The sequence below is a fragment of the Musca autumnalis genome, unplaced genomic scaffold (genome assembly GCF_047663935.1).
Source record: "Musca autumnalis isolate F117 unplaced genomic scaffold, ASM4766393v1 scaffold_5, whole genome shotgun sequence".
Lineage (NCBI taxonomy): Eukaryota > Metazoa > Arthropoda > Insecta > Diptera > Muscidae > Musca > Musca autumnalis.
In genome coordinates this window covers 176,001,087-176,017,849 of record NW_027412088.1, presented here as the reverse complement: position 1 = coordinate 176,017,849, position 16,763 = coordinate 176,001,087, and positions in this window count along the sequence as shown.

Sequence of the window (16,763 nt, the reverse complement as noted above, 5' to 3'; positions counted from 1 at the left end):
CTATAGAAAAATTTTCCTCAGGAACTGAGACAGACAGATTTTTCTATAGAAAAATTTTCCTCAGGAACTGAGACAGACAGATTTTTCTATAGAAAAATTTTCCTCAGGAACTAAGGACAGATTTTTCTATAGAAAAATTTTCCTCAGGAACTGAGGACAGATTTTCTCAGGAACTGAGACAGACAGATTTTTCTATAGAAAAATTTTCCTCAGGAACTGAGACAGACAGATTTTTCTATAGAAAAATTTTCCTCAGGAACTGAGACAGACAGATTTTTCTATAGAAAAATTTTCCTCAGGAACTGAGACAGACAGATTTTTCTATAGAAAAATTTTCCTCAGGAACTGAGACAGACAGATTTTTCTATAGAAAAATTTTCCTCAGGAACTGAGGACAGATTTTTCTATAGAAAAATTTTCCTCAGGAACTGAGGACAGATTTTTCTATAGAAAAATTTTCCTCAGGAACTGAGGACAGATTTTTCTATAGAAAAATTTTCCTCAGGAACTGAGGACAGATTTTTCTATAGAAAAATTTTCCTCAGGAACTGAGGACAGATTTTTCTATAGAAAAATTTTCCTCAGGAACTGAGGACAAATTTTTCTATAGAAAAATTTTCCTCAGGAACTGAGGACAGTTTTCCTCAGGAACTGAGACAGACAGATTTTTCTATAGAAAAATTTTCCTCAGGAACTGAGACAGACAGATTTTTCTATAGAAAAATTTTCCTCAGGAACTGAGACAGACAGATTTTTCTATAGAAAAATTTTCCTTAGGAACTGAGACAGACAGATTTTTCTATAGAAAAATTTTCCTCAGGAACTAACGTTTTTCTATAGAAAAATTTTCCTCAGGAACTGTGGACAGTTTTACTATAGAAAAATTTTCCTCAGTTACTGAGGACAGTTTTTCTATAGAAATATTTTCCTCAGTTACTGAGGAAAATTTTTCTGTAGAAAAACGTTAGTTCCTGATGAAAATTTTTCTACAGAAAAATTTCTAAAGGGTTACTATAGACAGTAGAATTTCTAAGGGTCTTCTATTGTTAGAAGAACCTCCTATGGTTTACTATGGACAGAAGACCTTCCAACGTTCGCCTATGAAAAGAAAAACTTCCATAAGCCTTCTATGGACAGATGACCTTCCAACGGTCTTCTACGGACGGAAGGCCTTCCAATGTTTTTCTCTGGACAGAAGGCGTTCCAACGGTCTTCTACGGATAGTAGATCTTCTAACGGACTTCTAACGCCTTTTAACGCTTGTCCATGGACCGTTAGAGGGTCTTCTGGGGACAGATGTCTTCCCAACATTCTTCTATGGAGAGAAGATGAAATAACCTTCCACCATTCTTATGAGCACAGAATGACTTCTAAGGGTCTTTTGTGGACAGATGACCATTTAGCGGTATTTTCTAGGCATAAGACCTTTTTTCAGTCTTCTGTGGACAGAAGACCTTCTAAGGGTTTTCTATAGGCAATCCTCCTTCAAAAAGTCTGCTATAGACAGACGCCCTTCTAAAGGTCTGCTGTGAAGAGAAGACCCCCCTATTGACAGAATACCTTATATGATAGAACATCCTAAGGATTTTTTGCGGATATAAGGCGTTCTATAAGAACCTTTAATAATCTTCTCCGAACAGAAGACTTTCCAAGCCCTTCTAGGGGTCTTCCATAGACTAGAGACCTTCTAAGGGTCTTTTATGCATAGAAAACCTGCTAACAGTCTTCCAATGCCTTCTTTTGACAGAAAACCTTCAACTATTTTTCTGTGGACAAAGGACGTCTAAGGTTCTTTTGTGGAGAAGAGTTTCTAACGGTATTCTCTTGGCAGAAGACCGTCTCTGAGTCTTCTGTGGATATAAGACCTTCTAAGGGTCTTCTATAGAAAAACGGCCTTCGATTAGAAGTTCTTCTAAAGGTCTTATGTGGACTGAAGACCTTCCAAGTGGCTTCTAGGGACAGAAAACTTTCTAAGGTTCTTCTAGGGCAACAAGGCTTTCTGAGGGTCCTCTGGGGACAGAAGGCCTTGTCTTTTAAAAATAGATGTACTTCTAACGGCCTCTTGTTGACAATATATGTACCTTTTAAGGGTTTTCTATAGATAGAAGACTATTCAACGGTCTTCTGTGGTTAGAAGACCTTCTAAGGGTCTTCTGCAAACAAAAGAATTTTTTAAGGTCTTCTGTGGACGTTAGTATGTCCTAACGATCTTCTACAGAAAGAAGAACTTCTGACGGTCTTCTAAAGACCGAAGACCTTCAATGGTCTTCTTTTGGGCAAAATATTTTTTAAGGGGTCTCTAACCACGGAAGACCTTCCACGGTCTTCTATGACCAGAAAAGCAAACAAAGATCATCTGTAGACAGAAGAACTTCTAAAGTTCGTCTATAGATAGAAGACCTTTTAAATGTCATTCTCCCACAGAGGACTTTTTAAAGGTCTCCTTGGGACAGAAACCCCCCCTAAAAAGCAAGAAACCCCAATAGAGGTCTTCTAGGAACAACAAACTTTTAAAGGTCTTCTTTGGACGAAAGATTTTCAGAAGAAATTTTGCCTTCTAAATGTCTTCTATGAAAAATACTTTTATGGGCAGAGAGACAGTTTAAGAGTCTACCATTCTATAGGTCTCCCTTGGATATAAAACTTCCTAAAATGTTTCAAAAGCAGATAACTTTCGAATGGTTTTCTAAGGAAAACTCCTTCTGAAGGTCTTCTATGGACACATGGTTCTCCATACATCTTCAGAACGCGTCTATTTACATAAGTCCTCAGTCTGAGTCAGTTATTGCAGAGAATATTACTTCGTTTTCTCTCTAAAACCCTCGTCCTTTATTTTTCCCCCCTTTGATTACCACGCTCCTGTATACAAGAAAAACGTACTGTAATAATACTAACCCAACCAAAACTACCAACATTCCCGAATACAATCACCTTATTTCAACACTTCTTCTTCTACAACTGTGGTTAGTTAGTTCAAGCGTACAACCTCTAACATAGGTAGAGTAGTACCAGCCACATGTCGTATCTATTACACGCAATGGGTTACTGCTAAGACATGGAAAAACAAATAACCAACATTAACAGGAATAGAGTACCTACCGACAAAGTGAGCAAAAGCACAAAAAGAAGAAATAGCAACAACAACACCACACATATTTGTATTATTAATATCAAGCAAACGTCGCTCTCACTCAAAATGTTGTTCTGTTGAAACAAATTAAAGTTAAAATGCCAACAATTTTTCTTCAAGACAGCAGCATCAGCTACTGAATGAATAGAGGAGGAAACTGTAGGAAACAATTTTTTAATTTATGAGAAATTCTAACCTAGAAAACTAATATGTTAAACAAAATGTTGTGTGTTGGTGTTGTTGGAAGTTTTGGTGGTAAGGTAAAATTTGTTATAATATGAAGCAAAATATTTTTTGTTTGAAATTAAAACAAAATGTGTTATTTTTTGGAGCAAAGATCGAAAGAAGAATTGGCTAAAAGGTACGAAAATGTTCACATATTCAGAATTAGTTGGGTTCTTTGTATAGAAGACCTCAAGGTCTAGACCTCAGAAGACCTCAAAGTCTTCGTATAGAAGACCTCAAAGTCTTCGCAAAGAAGACCACATGGTCTTCGTATAGAAGACCACAAGGTCTTCGTATAGAAGACCACAAGGTCTTCGTATAGAAGACCACAAGGTCTTCGTATAGAAGACCACAAGGTCTTCGTATAGAAGACCTCAAAGTCTTCGTATAGAAGACCACAAAGACTTCGTATAGAAGACCACAAAGTCTTCGTATAGAAGACCTCATGGTCTTCGTATAGAAGACCTCATGGTCTTCGTATAGAAGACCTCATGGTCTTCGTATAGAAGACCTTATGGTCTTCGTATAGAAGACCTCATGGTCTTTGTATAGAAGACCTCATGGTCTTTGTATAGAAGACTTCATTGTCTTTGTATAGAAGACCTGATGGTCTTTGTATAGAAGACCTCATGGTCGACGTATAGAAGACCTCATGGTCTTCGTATAGACGACCTCATGGTCTTCGTATAGAAGACCTCATGGTCTTCGTATAGAAGACCTCATGGTCTTCGTATAGAAGACCTAATGGTCTACGTACAGAAGACCTCATGGTCTACGTACGGAAGACCTCATGGTCTTCGTATAGAAGACCTCATGGTCTTCGTATAGAAGACCTCATGGTCTTCGTATAGAAGACCTCAAGACCTCAAGGTCTTCGTATAGAAGACCTCATGGTCTTCGTATAGAAGAACTCATGGTCTTCGTATAGAAGAACTCATGGTCTTCGTATAGAAGACCTCATGGTCTTCGTATAGAAGAACTCATGGTCTTCGTATAGAAGACCTCATGGTCTACGTACAGAAGACCTCATGGTCTACGTACAGAAGACCTCATGGTCTTCGTATAGAAGACCTGATTGTCTACGTACAGAAGACCGTATAGAAGACCTCAAGGTCTTCGTATAGAAGACCTCAAGACCTCAAGGTCCGTATAGAAGACCTCATGGTCTTCGTATAGAAGACCTCATGGTCTTCGTATAGAAGACCTCATGGTCTTCGTATAGAATACCTCAAGGTCTTCGTATAGAAGACCTCAAGACCTTAAGGTCTTCGTATAGAAGACCTCATGGTCTTCGTATACAAGACCTCATGGTCTTCGTATACAAGACCTCATGGTCTTCGTATAGAAGACCTCATGGTCTTCGTATAGAAGACCTCATGGTCTTCGTATAGAAGACCTCATGGTCTTCGTATAGAAGACCTCATGGTCTTCGTATAGAAGACCTCATGGTCTTCGTATAGAAGACCTCATGGTCTTCGTATAGAAGACCTCATGGTCTTCGTATAGAAGACCTCATGGTCTTCGTATAGAAGACCTCATGGTCTTCGTATAGAAGACCTCATGGTCTTCGTATAGAAGACCTCATTGTCTTCGTATAGAAGACCTCATGGTCTTCGAATAGAAGACTTCATGGTCTTCGTATAGAAGACCTCATGGTCTTCGTATAGAAGACCTCATGGTCTTCGTATAGAAGAGCTCATGGTCTTCGTATAGAAGACCTCATGGTCTTCGTATAGAAGACCTCAAGGTCTTCGTATAAAAGACCTCAATGTCTTCGTATAGAAGACCTCAAGGTCTTCGTTAGAAGACCTCAATGTCTTCGCATAGAAGACCTCAATGTCTTCGCATAGAAGACCTCAAGGTCTTCGTTAGAAGACCTCAATGTCGTCGCAAAGAAGACCTCATGGTCTTCGTATAGAAGACCTCATTGTCTTCGTATAGAAGACCACATGGTCTTCGTATAGAAGACCTCATGGTCTTCGTATAGAAGACCTCATGGTCTTCGTATAGAAGACCTCATGGTCTTCGTATAGAAGACCTCAGGGTCTTCGTATAGAAGACCTCATGGTCTTCGTATAGAAGACCTCATGGTCTTCGTATAGAAGACCTCATGGTCTTCGTATAGAAGACCTCATGGTCTTCGTATAGAAGACCTCATGGTCTTCGTATAGAAGACCTCAAGGTCTTCGTATAGAAGACCTCAATGTCTTCGTATAGAAGACCTCAAGGTCTTCGTTAGAAGACCTCAATGTCTTCGCATAGAAGACCTTAAGGTCTTCGTTAGAAGACCTCAATGTCTTCGCATAGAAGACCTCAAGGTCTTCGTATAAAAGATCTCATGGTCTTAGTATAAAAGATCTCATGGTCTTCATATAGAAGACCTCATGGTCTTCGTATAGAAGACCTTAAGTTCTTCGTATAGAAGACCTCAAGGTCTTCGTATAGAAGACCTCATGGTCTTCGTATAGAAGACCTCATGGTCTTCGTATAGAAGACCTCATGGTCTTCGTATAGAAGACCTCATGGTCTTCGTATAGAAGACCTCATGGTCTTCGTATAGAAGACCTCATGTTCTTCGTATAGAAGACCTCATGGTCTTCGTATAGAAGACTTCATGGTCTTCGTATAGAATACCTCATGGTCTTCGTATAGAAGACCTCATGGTTTTCGTATAGAAGACTTCATTGTCTTCGTAGACCTCATGGTCTTCGTATAGAAGACTTCATTGTCTTCGTATAGAAGACCTCATGGTTTTCGTAAAGACGACCCCATGGTCTTCGTATAGAAGACCTCATGGTCTTCGTATAGAAGACCTCATGGTCTTCGTATAGAAGACCTCAAGGTCTTCGTATAGAAGACCTCAATGTCTTCGTATAGAAGACCTCAAGGTCTTCGTATAAAAGACCTCAAGAAGACTTCATGCCCCATGCCTTTGTGTAGCCCCCATAGAACTGTACCTCCCGATTTTCGCTATTTTGAAGGTTGTGGCCTCAATATTCCTCTGAATTGGCTGAAATTTGTTATTTAGTCTTCCTTGGGGGTATTTAAATTTCCCCTCTTAATTTGTCGATATAGGTCCACGGCTTCATTTAGCCCCATTGAACGGTACATCCCAATTTTCGATATTTTGATGGTTATGCCCTCAATATTCCACCAAAATGGCTTAATTTTTTTATTTAGTCTTCGTTGGGGGTACGAAACTTTCAACCTGAAATTTGTAGGTATAGGTTCACGCCTTCGTATTGCCCTTATAGAACGGTACATACATCCCAATGGCTGAAATTTAGTATATAGTCTACGTTGGAGTTAAAAACCTTTCCGACTGGAATTCGTCGGTATAGGTCCACGTTTCGATATAGCCCCCATAGAACGGTACATTTCGATTTTCGTAATTCTGAGGGTTGTGACGTCAATATCCCGCCGAAATGACTGAAATTTGTTATTTAGTCTTCCATGGTGTTATAAAATATTCCAGAAGAGAATTACGCTGTGTGTAATTTTTGAGTCATGTTTTATTAACCATATTCTGACTCCACAGTGTGATAGAACACCAAAAATGAGAAGACACGTGTCTCGCCGTTTTTCCCTATGTCATCAACTTTCGCGGTTATAGGCCTCCAAAGGTTTGAGGCTTTGATGTAAAAAGGGTCATTTAGTCAGGGCTATATCTTCCGAACCGTTAGGAAATTTGAATTTATCTCAGAGGCAAAGTTGTAGCTCTTGTCTTAAAGAACAAACATTGTGAACACATATAACCCATCAAACTTCATCTGCAAGGTCAAAATCGCCATGGTCAAATTTCTTTTAAAATTTTTCTCAAGTTTTGTTATACAGCTATCAAACCGATCAAATTTGAAGCAAACAACCAACTACAAAAATGTACCTCAGATCTCAATAAACATCCTTCTAGAATATACGAACTCTGTAGAAACGGATCTTAATGGTCAAAATAGCAAAACAATTGCGATTTTTATCCTCTTTTCTAGGATTATGCTCCATAGATATTAAACCACTCAAAATTCAAGGATACAATCAACCACAATAACGTAGCAAAGGCATCAATAAACAACTTTCTGGAATATGCGAAATGTCTATGAACGGTTCTTAATGGTAAAAATAGCAAAAATCTTTCGAAAATATCCAATTTTTATAAATTTTTCTCCGACTTTGGTCCAAAGATACGCAACCGCCCAAAAATTAAGGATACCGTCAACCACAAAAATGTACCTAAGATTTCAAGAAACAATTTTTTAGTACATATTAAAATTCTAGGAAAAATTCTTAGGGCTGAAATTCACGAACAATTACATTTTTTTAACATTCCCCCTACTCAGGTTTGGAAACAACAAACAAAAAAACTCAAGGAGTTTGAAAGGTTTGTTATTTACGGACCTGAACAGGAAAGAATGATCTAAAATAATCGAATTTTGAGCTTGAAGAATCGTTCCTAGAATCTTCATTTGTTCTAGAAACTTGTTTGTTGAAATCTAAGGTACATTTTTGTAGTTGACTCTATCCTTAATTTTTGGGCGGTTGCGTATCTTTGGACCAGAGTCGGAGAAAAAAGTATAAAAACTGGATATTTTCGAAAGATTTTTGCTTTACAATTAAGAACCGTTCATAGACATTTTGCATATTCCAAAAAGTTGTTCATTGAAGCCTTTTCTACAATATTGTGGTTGATTGTTTTCTTGAATTTTGAACGGTTTAATATCTATGGAGCAGAAGCCAAGAAAAGCGTATAAAAATCACGATTGTTTTGCTATTTTGACCATTAAGATCCGTTTCTATAGAGTTCGTATATTCTAGAAAGATGTTTATTGAGATCTGAGGTACATTTTTGTAGTTGGTTGTTTGCTTCAAATTTGATCGGTTTGATAGCTGTATAACAAAACTTGAGAAAAATTTTAAAAGAAAATTTACCATGGCGATTTTGACCTTGCAGATGAAGCTTGATGGATTATATGTGTTCACAATTTTTGTTCTTTAAGACAAGAGCTACAACTTTGCCTCCAAGATAAATTAAAATTTCCTAACGGTTTGGAAGATATAGTCCTGACTAAATGACCCTTTCTACATTAAAGCCTCAAACCTTTGGAGGCCTATAACCGCGAAAGTTGATGAGATAGGGAAAAACGGAGAGACACGTGTCTTCTCATTTTTGGTATTCTATCACACTGCGGTGTCAGAATATGGTTAATAATTTTCGTGTTGCACACGTTCCTATATCTCCTATCGAATCCTACCTCTTGATTTTGGGTATTTTGAAGGTTTTAGCCACATTATCTTACCGAAATATCGGAAGTTTGGTATTTAGTCTTCTTTGAGTCTAAAAACTTTTCGCCAAAAATGTGTCGGTATAGAACGAAATTTTGATATATCCCCCATAGAACAGTACCTCCCGAATTTCGGTATTTTGAAATTGCTGAAATTTGGTATTCTGGCTTCTTCATAAACGAAAGGAAACTAATTGTTCCATTTTACTTCAATACAACTCGTGGTGGAGGGTATAAAAAGTTTGGCCCGGCCGAACTTAACGCCGTTCTTACTTGTTATCGTTCTTATGGATTAATGCGCGGCGCATGTTAGCTCACCCTCATTAACGGGTGTTAAAACCAGTTGCCAAGGTGACACCACGGCAAGATCAGAGTCCACTTGAGATGAGAGAGGGACCAAAATAAGTCCAATGCGTTGTCATGCTAAAGCCGGACAATACCATTGCTTGGCATATTTCATGTCCTACGTCACCCACACGCACTCATTTATCTACTTCGAAACTATCTCCACAAATTCGCCAGAGTATCCGCGTTTTCTTAATTAAATCGAAGTTACACCATATTTATACCGGATGTTCCACTCTGCGAACTGATTATTGTCTTGGACATCATGTTGTGGTTTTATTCTTTTAAAGCTTAACAATATTTGAGTTAACGCGAAATAACTTTTTTTTAAAAAAAATACTTTCCCAGTTGCGTTTTAATTAAAAATCCATTAAAAAACTAACTAGCTAAAAATTGCCCCCTTTTCCATTAACATAAACCCGACAACCACTTCGCCCACCCACTTAGCCTCAAAAGTAATTTCTCGACAATATTTAACCGCATATTTTTGGTCGCGCCAATAAACTATTAAACCACTGGATGTACTTATTTAGCTACCATTTATGTGTGCCATGCCACTGGGCATGGGCAGCATGAGAGTTTCTTCTTTAGCAGAAGCGAAAGCCGAAGCAGAAGCCAGTAGCCAGCAAATTACAAGTGGTTGAATGTGAAAAGTAATTAAAACGGTCTGTTGGTCACATTGTAGCATGAAGTCGAGCAACAATACAAAATTTGTTGTGAAACTCATGATGCTTTTGATTCATAAGAGCACACACAAACATACATTTATAACACATGTATGTGTGTGTATATATGGTACTTGAACACACAGCGAGTTATATGAACATTGAAACTCACAAAACCGCAACCGCAAATATGAAACAAGTAATCACGGAACTGTTACCACTTATAATATTACAACAACAACAACAAGATATGCTATAATAATAAATGCAACAACTAATATGAAAAATCCTTTATCACATTGGCACAATATAAAAGGCGTGAAGAGTGGAAACGAGAGAGCGATAGAAAAAAATATATACTATATGAATGCTCCCACCACAACATGGCTTACTCACACATGGCTAAATTGCACAATTAACCTCATATAAAAGTAAGCTTTTTACATAATATTTTTTTATTTCATTTTGTGTATGTATGTGTGTGTGTGCAATAATGGAAGCAAAAATTTGTTCATTGGAGAAAGTGAAACAAGGAAAGAGAGCAACAATTTTGTTTTGATGTCGTTTTTGTTTTTTTTTTTCTTTATGAAAAGTTACATAAACAGATGTTGTTGTTGCTGTTTTTTATTAAACAAAAGCAAAACATGTAGTGTATATAGTTGGCCACAATTCTGTACTTGTATTATGCGGTTTAATAATCCAACAGGATTTACAGGACTCTTGTTGTACAACTACTATGTTTACCACATACTTGTATGTGGAACACCTCCTCCCCAAATAGTTGTTAAATATTTTCAGCATTTTTCCCATTTATGCCAAAGCTTATTTAATAACTCATAAAACGTGGATCTTGGTTTTTATGTGGCATATTGAGACATTTTTTGAATAGTACATAAATTAATCAGGTGTTAATTAGTAATAAAGTAAAAAAAATAAATTTTAAAATTCTTTTACAATTTCATTAAAAAATAGATATATAATAAAAAATTGTTTACAATGTTTTATTTATAAATTTACTAAAAACTAGAAAATTATTTTTCTTTTAGCCTCAATAGGTATATTCTTCTTCATGAGGGGATATTTCAAATAAAACGCTTGCCGTTTACTGCCATTTAATTTAGTGTATTTATAAATAAAACGCTATAACCTAAACGTAACTAGCCGACCCGGTCCGCGTTGCTGGCCCTTGAAACAGTTTTATGTTACCTTTTCTTAAGCCAATTATATTTTTCTTGCATTGGTAATTAGTCGGGATCTCCAAGTGGAAAGAAAGGGTGTTCCTATAGACCCCTTCTGAAAGAAAGGATGCTTTTATAGACCCTTTCTCAAAGAAAGGGTGCTTCTGTAGACCCTTTCTGAAAGAAAGGGTTCTTATATAGACCCCTTCTGAATGAAAGGGTGCTTCTTTAGACCTTTTCTGAAAGAAAGGGTGCTTTTATAGACCTTTGTGAAAGAAAGGGTGCTCCTCTAGACCCTTTTTGAATTAAAGGGTGCTTCTATAGACCCTCTCTGAAAGAAAGGGTGATTCTATAGGCCCTTTCTGAAAGAAAGGTTGCTTCTGTAGAACCTTTCTGAAAGAAAGAGTCTTTCTATATATATAGCACCTTTCTGGAAAAAGGGTGCTTCTATAGACACTTTGTGAAAGAAAGGATGCTTCTATAGACCATTTCTGAAAGAATGGGTTCTTCTATAAGCTCTATAGACCTTTTCTGAAAGAAAGGGTCCTTCTATGGACCCTTTATTAAAGAAATTGTGCTTCTATAGAGCCTTTCTGAAAGAAAGTGTGCTTCTATAGACACTTTGTGAAAGAAGGGTTGCTTCTATAAACCCTCTCTGAAAGAAATAATGTTTATATAGACACTTTCTGAAAGAAAGGGTGCTTCTATAGACCAGGGTCGCCCATCTGTATACTGCGGGCGCCCACTGAGTTGTTTTGCAGTTTCTATTCTCTCTCATTCACAGTGTACGTGAGAAAAAACGAATGATAAACATCATATGGTTGTTGGTTTGTTCACCTATACATAAACCCTTGCTTTAGTTTGATGGAATTCTCTTGGCGACGCTGTTATAGACCATTTATGAAAGAATGGGTTCATCTATAAACCCTGTGTGAAAGGAAGGATGCTTCTATAGACCCTTTCTGAAAGAAGTAATGTTTATATAGACACTTTGTGAAAGAAAGGGTGCTTCTAGAGACCCTTTCGGAGAGAAAGGGTGCTTATATAGAACTTTCTGAAAAAAGGTGCTTCTATAGACCCTTTCTGAAAGAAAGGGTGCTTCTGTAGAGCCTTCTAAAAGACATGTTGCTTCTATAGAGCCTTTCTAAAAGAAAGGGTACTTCTATAGACCCTTTGTGATAGAAAGGGTGCATATATAGGACCTTTCTGAAAGAAAGGGTGCTTCTGTAGAGCCTTCTAAAAGACATGTTGCTTCTATAGAGCCTTTCTAAAAGAAAGGGTGCTTCTATAGACCCTTTGTGATAGAAAGGGTGCTTCTATAGACACTTTGTGAAAGAAAGGCTGCTTTTATAGACACTGTGTGAAAGAAAGGGTGCTTCTATAGACACTTTCTGAAAGAAACTCTTCTTTTATAGACACATTTTGAAAGAAACTCTTCTTCTATAGGCCCTTTCTGAAAGAAAAGTTGCTTATATAGAGCCTTTCTGAAAGATAAGGTGCTTCTATAGACCCCTCCTGAAAGAAAGGATGCTTCTATAGACCCCTCCTGAAAGAAAGGATGCTTCTATAGACCTTTTGTGAAAGAAAGGGTGCTTCTATAGACCCTTTCTGAAGGAATGGCTGCTTCCAGAGACCCTTTCTGAAAGAATGGGTGCTTCTAAAGACCCTTTCAGAAAGAAAAGGTGCTTCTATAGACCCTACCTGAAAGAAATGTGCTTCAATTGACCAGTTCTGAAAGAAAGGTTGCATCTATAGACCCTTTCCTAAAGAAAGGGTGCATATATGGGCCCTTTCTCAAAGAAAAGGTGCTTCTATAGAGCCTTCTGAAAGACACGTTGCTTCTGTAAAGCCTTTCTGTAAAGCCTTTCTGGATGCTTCTATAGACCCTTTCTGAAAAAAATAATGTTTATATAGACACTTTTTGAAAGAAATGTTGCTTCTATAGACCCTTTCTGAAAGAAACTCTGCTTCTATAGACCCTTACTGAAAGAGTGGGTTATTCTATAAACACTTTCTGCAAGAAAATGTGCTTCTAAAACATTTTCTGAAAGAATGGTGTTTCTATAAACCCTTTCTGAAAGAAAGGGTGCTTATATAGACCCTTTCTGGATGCTTAAATAGACCCTTTCTGGAAGCTTCTATAGACACTTTCTGAAAGAAAGGGTGCTTCTATAGGTTCTTTCTGAAAGAAACCCTTTCTGCAAGAAAATGTGCTTTTATAGACCCATTGTGAAAGAAAGGGTGCTTCAATAATCTCTTTGTGAAAGAAAGGGTGCTTCTATAGACCCTTTCTGAAAGAAAGGGTTATTCTATAGACCCTTTCTGAAAGGAAGGTTGCTTCTATATACCCTTTCTCTAAGAAAAGGCGCTTCTATAGACCCTTTCTGAAAGAAAGTATGCTTCTATAGACCCTTTCTGAAAGAAAGGATGCTTCTATAGACCCTTTCTGAAAGAAAGGCTGCTTCTATATACCCTTTCTGAAAGAATGGGTGCTTCTAAAGTCCCTTTCTGAAAGAAAAGGTGCTTCTATAGATCCTTCCTGAAAGAAAGGTGCTTCAATTGACCAGTTCTGAAAGAAAGGTGCTTCAATTGACCTGTTCTGAAAAAAGGGTGCTTCAATTGACCTGTTCTGAAAATATAGACCCTCTCTGAAAGAAAGGTTACTTCTATAGACCCTTTGTGAAAGGGTGCCTATATAGGCCCTTTCTGAAAGAAAAGGTGCTTCTGTAGAGTCTTTCTGAAAGATAGGGTGCTTATAAAGATCCTTTCTGGATGCTTCTATAGACCCTTTTTGAAAAAAATAATGTTTATATTGACACTTTCTGAAAGAAAGGGCGCTCCTATAGACCCTTTCTGAATGAAACTCTGCTCCTATAGACCCTTTCTGAAAGAGAGGTTTCTTCTATAAACCATTTCTGCAAGAAAAGGTGATTCTATAAACCCTTTCTGAAGAAAGGTGCTTCTATAAACCCTTTCTGAAGAAAGGTGCTTCTATAAACCCTTTCTAAAGAAAGGTGCTTCTATAAACCCTTCTGAAAGAAAGGGTCCTTCTATAGACCCTTTGTGAAAGAAGGGTGCTTCTATAGACCCTTTCTTCAAGAAAGGGTGCTTATATAGACCCTTTCTGCAAGAAAGGGTGCTTATATAGACCCTTTCTGCAAGAAAGGGTGCTTATATAGACCCTTTCTGCAAGAAAGGGTGCTTATATAGACCCTTTCTGCAAGAAAGAGTGCTTATATAGACCCTTTCTGCAAGAAAGGCTGCTTATATAGACCCTTTCTGCAAGAAAGAGTGCTTATATAGACCCTTTCTGCAAGAAAGGGTGCTTAAATAGACCCTTTCTGCAAGAAAGGGTGCTTATATAGACCCTTTCTGCAAGAAAGGGTGCTTATATAGACCCTTTCTGCAAGAAAGGGTCCTTATATAGACCCTTTCTGCAAGAAAAGGTGCTTATATAGACCCTTTCTGCAAGAAAGGGTGCTTCTATAGACCCTTTGTAAAAGAAAGGGTGCTTCTATAGACCCTTTGTGAAAGAAAGGGTGCTTTTATAGACCCTTTGTGAAAGAAAGGGTGCTTTTATAGACCCTTTGTGAAAGAAAGGGTGCTTTTATAGACCCATTCTGAAAGAAAGGGTGCTTACATAGAACTTTCTGATAGAAAGAGTGCATCTATAGACCCTTTCTGACTGAAAGGGTGCATCTACAGACCCTTTCTGAAAGAAAGGGTGCTTCTATAGACGATTTCTGAAAGAAAGGGTGCTTATATAGGCCCTTTATGAAAGAAAGGGTGCTTATATAGACCCTTCCTGAAAGAAAAGGTGCTTATATAGACTCTTTCTGGATGCTTCTATATACACTTTCTGAAAGAAAGGTTGCTTCTATAGGCCCTTTCTGAAAGAAACTCGGCTTCTATAGACCCTTTCTGAAAGAGTGGGTACTTCTATAAACCCTTTCTGCAAGAAAAGGTGCTTCTACAAACCCTTTCTGAAAGAAAAGGTGCTTCTATAGATCCTTCCTAAAAGAAAGGTGCTTCGTAAAGAAAGGGTGCTTCTATAGACCCTTTGTGAAAGAAAGGGTGCTTCTATAGACCATTTGTGAAAGAAAGGGTGCTTATATAGACCCTTTGTGAAAGAAAGGGTGCTTCTATAGACCCATTCTGAAAGAAAGGGTGCTTATATAGAACTTTCTGACAGAAAGGGTGCTTCTATAGACCCTTTCTGAAAGAAAGAGTGCTTCTATAGACCATTTCTGACAGAAAGGCTGCTTCTATAGACCCTTTCTGAAAGAAAGAGTGCTTCTATAGACCCTTTCTTTAAGAAAGAGTGCTTCTTTAAGAAAGGGTGCTTCTATAGACCCTTTCTTTAAGAAAGGGTGCTTCTATAGACCCTTTCTTTAAGAAAGGGTGCTTCTATAGACCCTTTCTTTAAGAAAGGGTGCTTCTATAGACCCTTTCTTTAAGAAAGGGTGCTTCTATAGACCCTTTCTTTAAGAAAGGGTGCATCTATAGACCCTTTCTCAAAGAAAAGGTGCTTCTATAGAGCCTTCTAAAAGACACGGTGCTTCTATAGAGCCTATCTGAGAGAAAGGGTGCTTCTACAGACCCCTCCTGAGAGAAAGGGTGCTTCTACAAACCCCTCCTGAAAGAAAGGGTGCTTCTATAGACCTTTTCTGACCTGTTTAGCAGATCTACTGTAGGATAGAAGACCTTTTACTAGATTTTCTATAGGACAGAAAATCTTCCATTAAGTCTTTTATATGATATATACGACCTTTCACCAGATCTATAAAGAGAGAAAACTTTTACCAGGTCTTCTATAGAATAGGATAGAAGAGTCCTCTTAACTGGTCTTTTACGGGATACAAGACTCTGTACTAAGTCTAGAATATCTTCCAGCAGGTCTTCTATAGGACAGAAAACCTTTTACCAGGACTTCTGTAGGATAGAAGACCTTTTTCCAGGCCTTGTTTAGGATAGAAGATCTTTTTACGGGATCTTTTATGGAATAGAAGTCCTTTAATAGGTCTTCTATAGTAGAGAATATGTTTTACCAGGGCTTCTTCAGGATATAATACCCTTAAACTGATCTTCTATAGAATAACAGTTCTTTTAACAGATATTCCATAGGACAGAAGACCTTTTACCAAGCCTTTAAAAGAGTAGAAAAACTCTTACAAGGCCTTCTATAAAAATACAATATTTTGCCAGGCCTTCTGTAAAATATAAAACTTCTCAACAGATCGTATATAGGATAGAATTCCTTTCAACAGGTCTTCTATAAGATGGAAGGACTTTCACCTGTCTTTCTTAGAATGAAAACCTTTTACCGGGTCAACTGTAGGATAGAAGACAGTTTGCTAGGTATTCTGTAGGGCATAAAATCTTCCATCAGGTCTGCTATGGGATATAAAACTTTTCACAAGATATATAAGGAGAGGTAACGTTCTATCAGATCTATAGAATGGAATACATTTCAAATGGTATTCTATAGAATAGGATAGAAGATCTTTCACCAGGTCTTCTATAGGATAGAAGATCTAGAGCCTTTTACCAGGTCCTTTCAGCAAGTCTTCTATAGGATAAAATACATTTCACCACATGTAGTATAGGATAGAAGACATTTTGCCAGGTCATATATAGGATAGGATAATTTTAAAAGGTCTGCTATAAGATAGAAATATTTTGAGCAGGTCTTCCATATATAGATTGAAGACCTTTCACCAAGTCTTATATAGGACCAACGGATTTTCATATAGGATGGATCATAATTCAACAACTATAAAGTACTTTTCAACAGATTTTTTATAGCACTAGATTTTTACTAGGTCTACTCTGGGACAAAGGATCCTCCATCTGGCCTGCAATAGGATATAAGACATTTTCCAAGATTTCTTCGGAGACAAACGGGTTTACCAGGAATTACATAGGAAACAAGTGAGCAAAGGCT